Consider the following 10,134-nt stretch of genomic DNA (forward strand, 5'->3'; position numbering starts at 1 on the left):
GAATAAGAAGGCTGATCAAAGATAAAATGTTGGATAGTTTTATCAAGCAGGCCACCTTACAGGATAATTTTCCAGGGTAGCAACTCTACACATAGAACTGAACTGTTTGTGATTATTCTAGAGCCAGTACATTTATTTGCACAGTTTTAAAATAAAAATGTAACAAGTAATTATACATTAGGATTGGTGGGAATACCAGGTATTATTTCAGAACTGTCACTATGTATTCCTTCTTGTCTGACACAATCAATACAGATCCAGGCTTGCTGTGTTTAAAACGATTCCCTTCCTTTTGTTGACCAACTTCTTTAATGGTGTGCTGTTCTTGAATCTGGGTGTAGATAGATTTTGGTAGATATCAGTGATGAGCAACGCGTTTTATATGAGGATGGTGTTGAAGTTTCTCCTTGAACTTCTGGCTATACCCTTTGACTGCTTCTTCTCGTGAAGTAAGCACATCCAGTTTTTCAGAAGCATTAGCCTTCCACAGACAAAAGTCCATTTCATCAGATCCACACGTAATACATTTGCTGTTAGAAGTCTATTTTATGCAGAGAACATGTTGCATTCTCTTTGCATGATAGACTAACCCATTTCTTTTTTTGCCAATAGGAAAGATTCAAATAGATTTATCAAAACTAGCAGACACCAACTCTTTCCCAGTGGGAGAATAATGTACATTAAGCATTGCAGGTACAGATCCACACGTACCATTACAAGAGTGTATAGTGGATGCTTCTGAAATGCATAGAAGTTGTAATCTTCATTTGCTGCAGTAAAAATGAAAGCTTCCATAGGGTTCCAACAAATTGTATTTGTTCCCATACCTAAGATGACATTTTTCAGAGGAGTATCTTGCCTCATATCATATAGTACTATATTCCTGTCAGAAGCACAACTGCCCAAGAGAAATGTGTCAGTTGGATTAAGTTTAACACTACTGTCAAATCCCTAGATCATCAAACATATAGGATTGGTTCTTTATTCATCCCAAATGTCTACTTGGTGTCCACATGTGGCAAAAACAGCTTCTTTCCAGTGATGAGCAATTCCTGTATACACTCTCTTTCCTAATATTGTATGCAGTGGTTCCTCCTCTTCTCCATAGCCCAGTCCATCCATTTTCTACTGCTTCACAGTTTTGTCATCACCAACAGTTAAAAAAAAAAGTCCCACAAAAACAAGTATGTATTCCTTATACAAAACTCTCATGTGCTTGTATTGTATGGATACTTTTTCATTTAGTTGAGTTCCAAATTCTAATCTCTCGATCACATGCCCCAGGAAGGACAGTAGCCAGGCTTTTTGGATGCTTTGCCAAACAATTGACTTTATCTCTGTAAGGAAGCGAGAAATAGTTTTGCCAATACCCCTCCCAGTTTGGTAACATTTAAAGCTCTTACCTTTCTCATGGGACCTCAAAAGGATATAAGGTAGGATTATAGTTTCTTGTAACTGGCTATGTAGATCCAAATATTCCTTCCTGAAAAATCTGAATCCTTAATTACTCTGCCTTTTCTGGTTCCTGTAGTTTTCCATTAATCTTTACTGTTGGCATGGGAATTGTAAAAAGAACCTCAGAAGATCTCCTGGGTTCCAAACACAGTCCTCCTTGCTTCCACCATAGAAGCTACCAATTTCCCCTGGCATTTGGCATCCATCAGTCTGTTCCTTATAGGAATTTATATAATAGTGCCAATGTGATGCAGTTATTGAAATATACCATTTGGCAGTGGTTGCATGACTTATTTTGAGATCCAGAAGGACAGTGTGCAACTTTAGATATGCTACCACTTTGAAAAGAATTCTACTGGACTCAGCAAAAATGATCAGTTAAGTTTGAAGAATTCATGTTGTGAAAATCAAACTAGATTAGGGCTTGACCTAACTCACACTCTCCAGATTTTAGATGTGAAAACGTTAACATTGAAGAGTACAAAATATAGATTATTCTATTCAAGAGCTTCATATTTTGGCTAAAAAAAAAAAAAAGGAAAGAATCTCTTTTGGCTGAGTGAACCTGAGAAAATAATACAAATTGGTTATAAAACACTGATGCTCAAAATCTAGTAAAAGTGGGGCACCTAGGTGGCTCAGTTGGTTAAGCATCTAACTCTTGATTTCGGATCAGGCAGGTCATGATCTCACAATCATGAAATTGAGCTGTGCGTTGGGCTCTGTGCTGGGTGTAGAGCCTGCTTAAGAGTCTCTCTCCCCCTCTGCCCCTCCCCTGCTTGCTCGTGTGCATGCTCTCTGTCTCTCTCAAAAAGAAAGAAAGAAAGAAAGAAAGAAAGAAAGAAAGAAAGAAAGAAAGAAAGAAAGAAAGAAAGAAAGAAAAAAACACTATGAACTCATTATATTCCAGACATACAGAAATGTACACATGTATGCCTATACAAAATACATCACAAATATCAGCTCTTTCACAAACCTTTTGAACTCCTGAGATCTCCAAAAGTCCTTGAGTCTTGGCTTGAAAAGTTGTAGTCTACAGTGGCATGCTCTCTTAAGTTTTTGAGGATTTTGAGTTTTCAGTTCTCAAAAAGTGGTAATATGTGCACATGCATGACACACATATAACATGTATGTATACTTGTATCATGTACATGTATATGTACATATATATAATAATATAGACATATATAATACATATAAAACATATACATACATACATATAATACATATGTATTATACACATAATGCATATAATACATATAATACACACATAATAACACATACATATAATACATATATAATGTATATAATACATACATACATAATACATATACACATATGCACACAAATGAAATATTTACTAGTAAATATCGTGCTGGCAAAGCAGTGTAGCCTAAGTCAGTTGTCTCAAAAATTGTTACTATGCATCCCCCATCAGTAAAACCTTTTTGAGAATGTTCTACTACACAGTTTTCTAGAGGCTAGAAAATTGCTCCATTTGTTTTTCTGTTTACCTCTATTACATACTAATAAAATAGAAGCATATTACCTAATACCAAGTGAGTAGTGGTGTGATGCTGAACGAGTCATGGATCTTTCTTAGACTTCGTGTCTTCATCTATAAATTTTTTTTGTAATTTGATTTATCTTGTTCAGTGCTAAGATTATGCAGTTGTTTCAGATGCTGCTACAATATGGGATTGTATTTATTGAATCATTTTTGATAGACACAGACAGTGTATGGATAAGAGCAGGTCCTGCTATACATTATGCCTCAACAATATGAAATACTAAACCGGAATAAAAGGGAAATTTCTTATGTCCTAATTTCAACTCACAATATGAATTAATGTGCTTCACTTTAGGAATACATATAACCTCTTTAACGCATGATAATGAAGCCATCATGGGGTCTACAACCTGAGTCCCAGGGCTCTCAGAGCAGCATGAAGAGTGATAATGCCCCATAGGACCTGGTCTGCTTGTCTTTTATTTACCCTAAATTTGCTAATGGGGTGGATAAGGGACTGAAATAGAATGGCTGTAGCTAAATGTGCAGAGGCCTCAAAGACACTGATTAGCCAGGAAAGTATTAATAATCAGAGTAACCATAATAAAGTTAGCTCAGGACATGAGTAATAGTGTGCAAAGCTAAAGGATATCTGTTTCTGCATCTAGGGAGTAGATTTAGAAAACTTGGTTTATTTTATTATATTATGGGATAGAGTGCTTAAAACCTAAATGCTAGTCACCAATTCAAAGGGAGGATGCTGGAATAAGGAACAATATGACATTTGATAACAGGGCAGGGTGTTTAAGAGGGAGGCAGCACTGGTGGCTTTATAATTTGCCGTTTCATTTCTGTTTGGCTTCTGCTGTAACCAGCTGGCATGAAGGAACTCTCTGGTGTTTTGAATCAAGAAGGAAATAAAGCACACACAGGCTTCACTACAGATAACCTGAACATTTTGAATTTGGTTTATGGCAAGAGAAATGTGTACTTTGGCTTTATTTTTTAATAGTGGTGGTATGTTGGCTGAATTGATCTCCTTTATGACTCGAGAATTTGTGCAATGGTGCTTGGATTTAAGAAAGGTAAAATATACCTATGGAAGAAAATTTTTGTCTCATCTGAAAACAATTGACATCTACGAACAATGGCTGCTTAATGAGAAAATATCTATTGGCAAGTAATAGAAATTGTTGAACTTTGATTGTAAGATTAAGCAATGTTTTTTCCTCTTAGCCTCACCTTGATCCGTTTAGATTGGGTTGGCTTTGTTACTTGAATTTAGTCATTGTTATATAATTATGAAAAAAAGAAAATTTTATGCCGTTTGTCTTTGAAGTGATCTCTGCTTTTTATATAAATTTTCTATGAATGTATAATGTATAACAAATATATATATGTACGATCTTAAGTGTACTTCTCAATTGTTTTTATATATTACTCACTCCTTTGTAACAATCACCCAGATCAAGATAATATTTCTTTTTTTTTCTTTTTTTTTTCTTTTTTTCTTTTTTAATATATTAAATTTACTGTCAAATTGGTTTCCATACAACACCCAGTGCTCATCCCAAAAGGTGCCCTCCTCAATACCCATCACCCACCCTGCCCTTCCTCCCACCCCCCATCAACCCTCAGTTTGTTCTCAGTTTTTAACAGTCTCTTATGCTTTGGCTCTCTCCCACTCTAACCTCTTTTTTTTTTTTTTTTTTCCTTCCCCTCCCCCATGGGTTTCTGTTACGTTTCTCAGGATCCACATAAGAGTGAAACCATATGGTATCTGTCTTTCTCTGTATGGCTTATTTCACTTAGCATCACACTCTCCAGTTCCATCCATGTTGCTACAAAAGGCCATATTTCATTTTTTCTCATTGCCACGTAGTATTCCATTGTGTATATAAACCACAATTTCTTTTCTAAAAGCTTCCCTTGTACTCTCCTAGCCACCATGCTCCTCCCACCTCCCCAAAGAGAACAGCTATTTTGACTTCCATCACACAGATTGGTTTTGCCTGTTGGAGACATTTATATAAATGTAATTATATAGTGTTTTTGTGTATGTGTCTGGTTTCTTTCACTCAGTGTTATGTCTGTGAGACTATCCATATGGTTGTTTGTAGAATTAGATTACTCATGGTCGTTGTGTAATATTCCATTTAGAATATCAATATTCTAAAATTATGTATGTTCTTCTATTCATGGATACTTGGGTTGTTTCCAGTATTTCACTATACAAGATAATTATATTATTAATTTTTTGACATGTCTTTCAGTGCATATATATTCAAATTTTCTATATTTAATAGTGTATTTGTTTTGTCATAAGCTATTATTATGTTTTGCTTTAGGAGATATACTGCTAGACAGCTTTACGAAGAGATTATACTTATTCATACTCTCATTGGCAGTACTTGCCTCCAAAGTTTCTGGTAGATGTATAGTAATGTGTGTGTGTGTGTGTGTGTGTGTGTGTGTGTGTTATGTAATTTTTTAAAAAGACATTAATTTATTTAGAGCAGTTTTAGTTCACAGCAAACCAAGAGGAAAGTACAGAGATTTGCCACGTACCTCCTATCCCCACACATGCATAGCCTCCCCTGTTATCAACATTTTTCACCAACGGTACATTTATTATTATTGAAAACTTGCAGCAACACATCATAATCACCCAAAGGTCATAGTTTACATTAAGGTTTCCTCTTCCTGCTGTACATTCTATGGGTTTGGACAAATGTGTAAAGACATGTATCCATCATTATAATATGATGCAGGGTATTTTCATTGCCCTAAAAGTCCTCTGTGTTCTATTTATACTAATCCTGCCCACAATGACCCAAGTATCTTTTTACTCTTTCCACATTTCTTTTCTTTTCCAGAGTATCATATAGTTGGAATAATAGAGAATGTAATCTTTTCACATTGGCTTTTTTCACTTATTATTCATTTAAGTTTCCTCCATATCTGTTCATGGCTTGATAGATCATTTCTTATTAGAACTGAATAATATTCTATTATTTGTAATGTAGAATTCTATAATTTTCTGTTGTGTTCCAGTTTATGAATTCATTCACCTACAGAGGACATATTGGTTGCTTTCAAATTTTGGCCACTATGGATAAAGCTGACAAAACGTGTGTGGACAGATTTTTTTGTGTGGACGTAAGTTCTCAACTCCTTTGGGTAATAACCAAGGAGAGTGATTGCTGGATCATCTGGTGAGAATATGTTAGTTTGTGTGAAGTCACCAAAATGTCTTCTAAAGTGTCCATACCATTCTGCATTTTCACCAGCAATGAATAAAAATTCCCATTGCTCCACAATCTTGCCAACAGCTGGTGTTGTCAGTGTTCCAAATTTTGTCCATTGTCCATTCTAATAGGTGTCTCTAATGGTATCTCACTGTAATTTTAATTTGCACTTTTTGGTGATCTATTATGTAGAACATCTTTTTATATGTTTACTTACTATCTGCATATCTTCTTTGGAGAAGTGTCTGTTTAGATCTTTGGCCCAATTTTTAAATGAATGGTTCATTTCCTTACTTTTGGGTTTTAAGAGTACTTTGTATATTATGGATAACAGCCCAGATGTATCAGATGTGTCTTTGCAAATATTTTCTCCCAGTCTGTGGCTTGTATTCTTATTCTCTTGACGTGGCTTTTCACAAAAGTTGTAATTTTGATGAAGTCTGACTTATCAATTATTTCTTTTGTGGATTGTGGATTCTGTTGTATCTAAAAAGTAATCATCACATCCAAGGTCACCATGCAGGTTTTGTCCTATATTATCCTCTAGGAATTTTATAGTTTTGAATTTTATGATCCAGTTTGAATTAATTTTTGTGAAGAGCATAATGCCTGTCTAGATTATCTAGGTTCATTTTTTTGGTGAATCTAGATTTATTATTCATCAATATGTGGATGTTCAATTGTTCCAGTAACCTCTGGTGAAAAGACTATCTTTGATCTATTTTATTGCTTTTGCTCTTTTGTAAAAATCAATTGACTATATTTGCAGCAGCTATTTCTGATTTTGCTATCTGGTTCCATTGATCTATTTCTCTGTTCTTTTACCAATATCGCATTGTCCTGATTATTGTAGTTTTACAGTTCTTCCTCAATATTATATTGGCTATTCTGGCTCATTTGCTTCTCCATCTAAACTTTAGAATCAGTTTGTCAGTATCCACAAAATAACTTCCTGAGATTTTGTTTGAGATTGTATTGAACCTATAGATCAAGTTGGGAAGAACTGGTATGTTGACCATACTGAGTCTTCCTATTCATGAACATGGAATACCTCTCCATTTACTTAGTTCTTACTTGATTTCATTCATCAGAAATTTATAGTTTCCTCGTGTAGATCTTATACATATTTGTTACACTGTGTTTTTAACTTGTATGTACCTGATGGCTATTGATGTTGATCACATTTACATATGTTTATTAGCCATTTGGATAGTCTCTTTGTGAAGTGCCTGTCCAAGTGTTTTGTCTGCTTTTTTCTATGGGGTCATCTATCTATATTTCTTGAGTTGTAGAAGATTTTTTATATAGCCTGTTTATTTTTCCCATACATTATATAGTACATATGTAACATGTATTATGTTTATTTTTCATATACACCATACATATTATCTATATACATAATATACACATTTTCTATAAATTATATATATAATATATATTATATATATTACATATACTATAACTTTTTTTTTCATTCTGCCTTGTAAACTCTTCATGGAATATTTTGATAAATATGAAATCTTAATTTCTATGAGGCACAAATTATTAGTGTTATCTTTGGCTAGTACATTTTGTTTCCTCTTTAAGGACTTTAAATTACTACTTTGGCTATGAAAGTATTCACGTATATTACCTCCTACAACCTTTATTGTTTTGTAATTCACATTATTTAGATCTACACTTAATATGGAATAAATTTTGGTTGTATTCAGGACAACCAGATTAAAATTTATTAACCTAACTTTTCCCCCCACTGCAATGCAATGTCACTTTTATAATATCTGTGGTTGCTTATATGACTCTGTTTCTGGAGTCTTTATTATATGCCATTGGTCAGTTTTTCTATTCTTGTGTCAATATCATAAAATCTTACTGTGATTTCTTGGTAAGTATTGATACATGGTAATTTAAATACTTTGACTTTATTTTCATTCAAGATTGCCTTGCCTCATCTTGACCTTTCTGCATTTTCATTAGAATTTTAAAATAAACTAATCAATGTCAATAAAAATAAAGTTTTGATTTTAATTGGTATTCAATTGAATTGAATTGAAGTTGGGAAATAATTGATGCATTTACAATCTTTAGTAAATTCTTTCATTTATTTACCTCTTCTTCAATTTTCATAAGTAATATTTTTAAATTTTATGTGCAAAGACTTTGCAAAATTTTTATTAGGTAAATATATCGAAATTTTATGTGGGGGCGCCTGGGTGGCTCAGTCGGTTGAGCGTCCGACTTCAGCTCAGGTCACGATCTCGTGGTATGTGGGTTCGAGCCCCGCGTCGGGCTCTGTGCTGACAGCTCAGAGCCTGGAGCCCGATTCAGATTCTGTGTCTCCCTCTCTCTCTGACCGTCCCCCATTCATGCTCTGTCTCTCTCTGTCTCAAAAGTAAATAATAAAACGTTAAAAAAAATTAAAAAAAAAAAAAGAAAAAAAAAGAAATTTTATGTGCTTGATGTTAAATTAATGCTCTTTAAAATTTTTTATTTTCTAATTGCTTATATCCAGCAGTCATGCTAAATTTACTTACTGATTCTAACACTTTATGAATGCTTTGGATATTTTGTGTGCACAGTGATGCCATTTATAAACAAAATCCATTTATTCTTTTCTAAACTTTATAATATTTATTTATTTTGATAATATTATTGCACAGGCTGGGGCATCCAGTGCAAAGTTGAATAAAAGTGATGATATCAGACTTTCTTATCTTGTTCCCAGTCTTGATGGGAAATTTTTGATATGTCTTTATTAAATATAATGTATGGTGTAGACATTTGTAGATACCCTTTACCAGATTAAGATTTTCCTCCATTTTTAGTTTGTTAAAAGTTTTTATCATGAAAGGATATTGACTTTTATCAAAAGTTTTTCCTGTATCTATTGATATAATTATGCCATTTCCCCCTTTTATTCTGTCAATGTGATGAATTAGATTGATTGCATTCTGAATGTTAAACTTCTCTTACAGACCTAAAATAAACCCTACCGAATGTTGTTACATTATCTGTTTTATGGTTTGATTTGCTCACATTTCTTTTAGAAATTTTCAACTATATTTTCCAAAGAAATTTGTCTGTAATTTTCCTTTCTCTTAATGCCAACTTAAAATTTAAAATTTCAGAGTGAAGTCTGTGCTGACCCCATAAGGTGAGCTGTGGGTCCTTGTTTTTCTCTTTTGTGAAAGTGTTTAGAATTATTTATTCCTAAATATGTGGAAGAATTCAATAATGAAGCCATCTGGGCCAGATTTTGAAATGTGATTTTTTTAATATGAAAACTTTAAAAAATATATTCAATTGCTTGGGTAGATAACGGGATAATCTGAATTTTTCCTGTCAGCTTTGATATACTTTTATTATTTTCCCCACCCTAGGGAATATTTTTTCATTTCATTTAAAAGAAAGAAAAAAATAACTTAGGACCCAATTTCATTATACAAAGCAAAACACTTTTATAAATTTCATCAGTTACATCAAATATATTAACTATTATACAATATTATTAGGATATTTTACCAATAAGTAAACCTTTATACACCTCTTTAATCAAATGTCTTTGTTTCCCAATGAGATATTAGATTAATTAAAATAAGAATATGTTTTTTATAAACATTATTGGTAACCCATGTCCTCCACATTTCAAAAATTGTAAAAGCTACATAGCTCCAACAAAACCCAGTATTTTTAATTGCTATTAGATAGTTTTAAAAGTTCTTTTCTATTTTCTTGATCATACTTCTTTTTAAGGTTAAAGTGCTTGCTATCGTGAAAGATTTCTTAACAATTGGAAGTTGAATAATTTAGAAAATTCAGGTCTTCATTGTCTATCAATATTTCATAAAATGTACGATATCTATTACTTATACTGTAGCCACTGTCTAGAATTTCAGTTTTTTTACATGTGCATTTATTTTT

The 10,134-nt window shown here is 33.2% G+C and overlaps 1 pseudogene; it reads right to left on the minus strand.

Moving 5' to 3' along the window:
• Positions 1-202: 202 nt before the first annotated feature.
• Positions 203-9,032, minus strand: LOC109269282 (DDB1- and CUL4-associated factor 13-like; annotated as a pseudogene).
• Between the last annotated feature and the right edge of the window lie 1,102 nt (positions 9,033-10,134).

Source organism: Panthera pardus, unplaced genomic scaffold, assembly GCF_024362965.1.
Source record: "Panthera pardus isolate Hobbes unplaced genomic scaffold, ASM2436296v1 HiC_scaffold_7, whole genome shotgun sequence".
In the NCBI taxonomy this organism is placed as follows: Eukaryota; Metazoa; Chordata; class Mammalia; order Carnivora; family Felidae; genus Panthera; species Panthera pardus.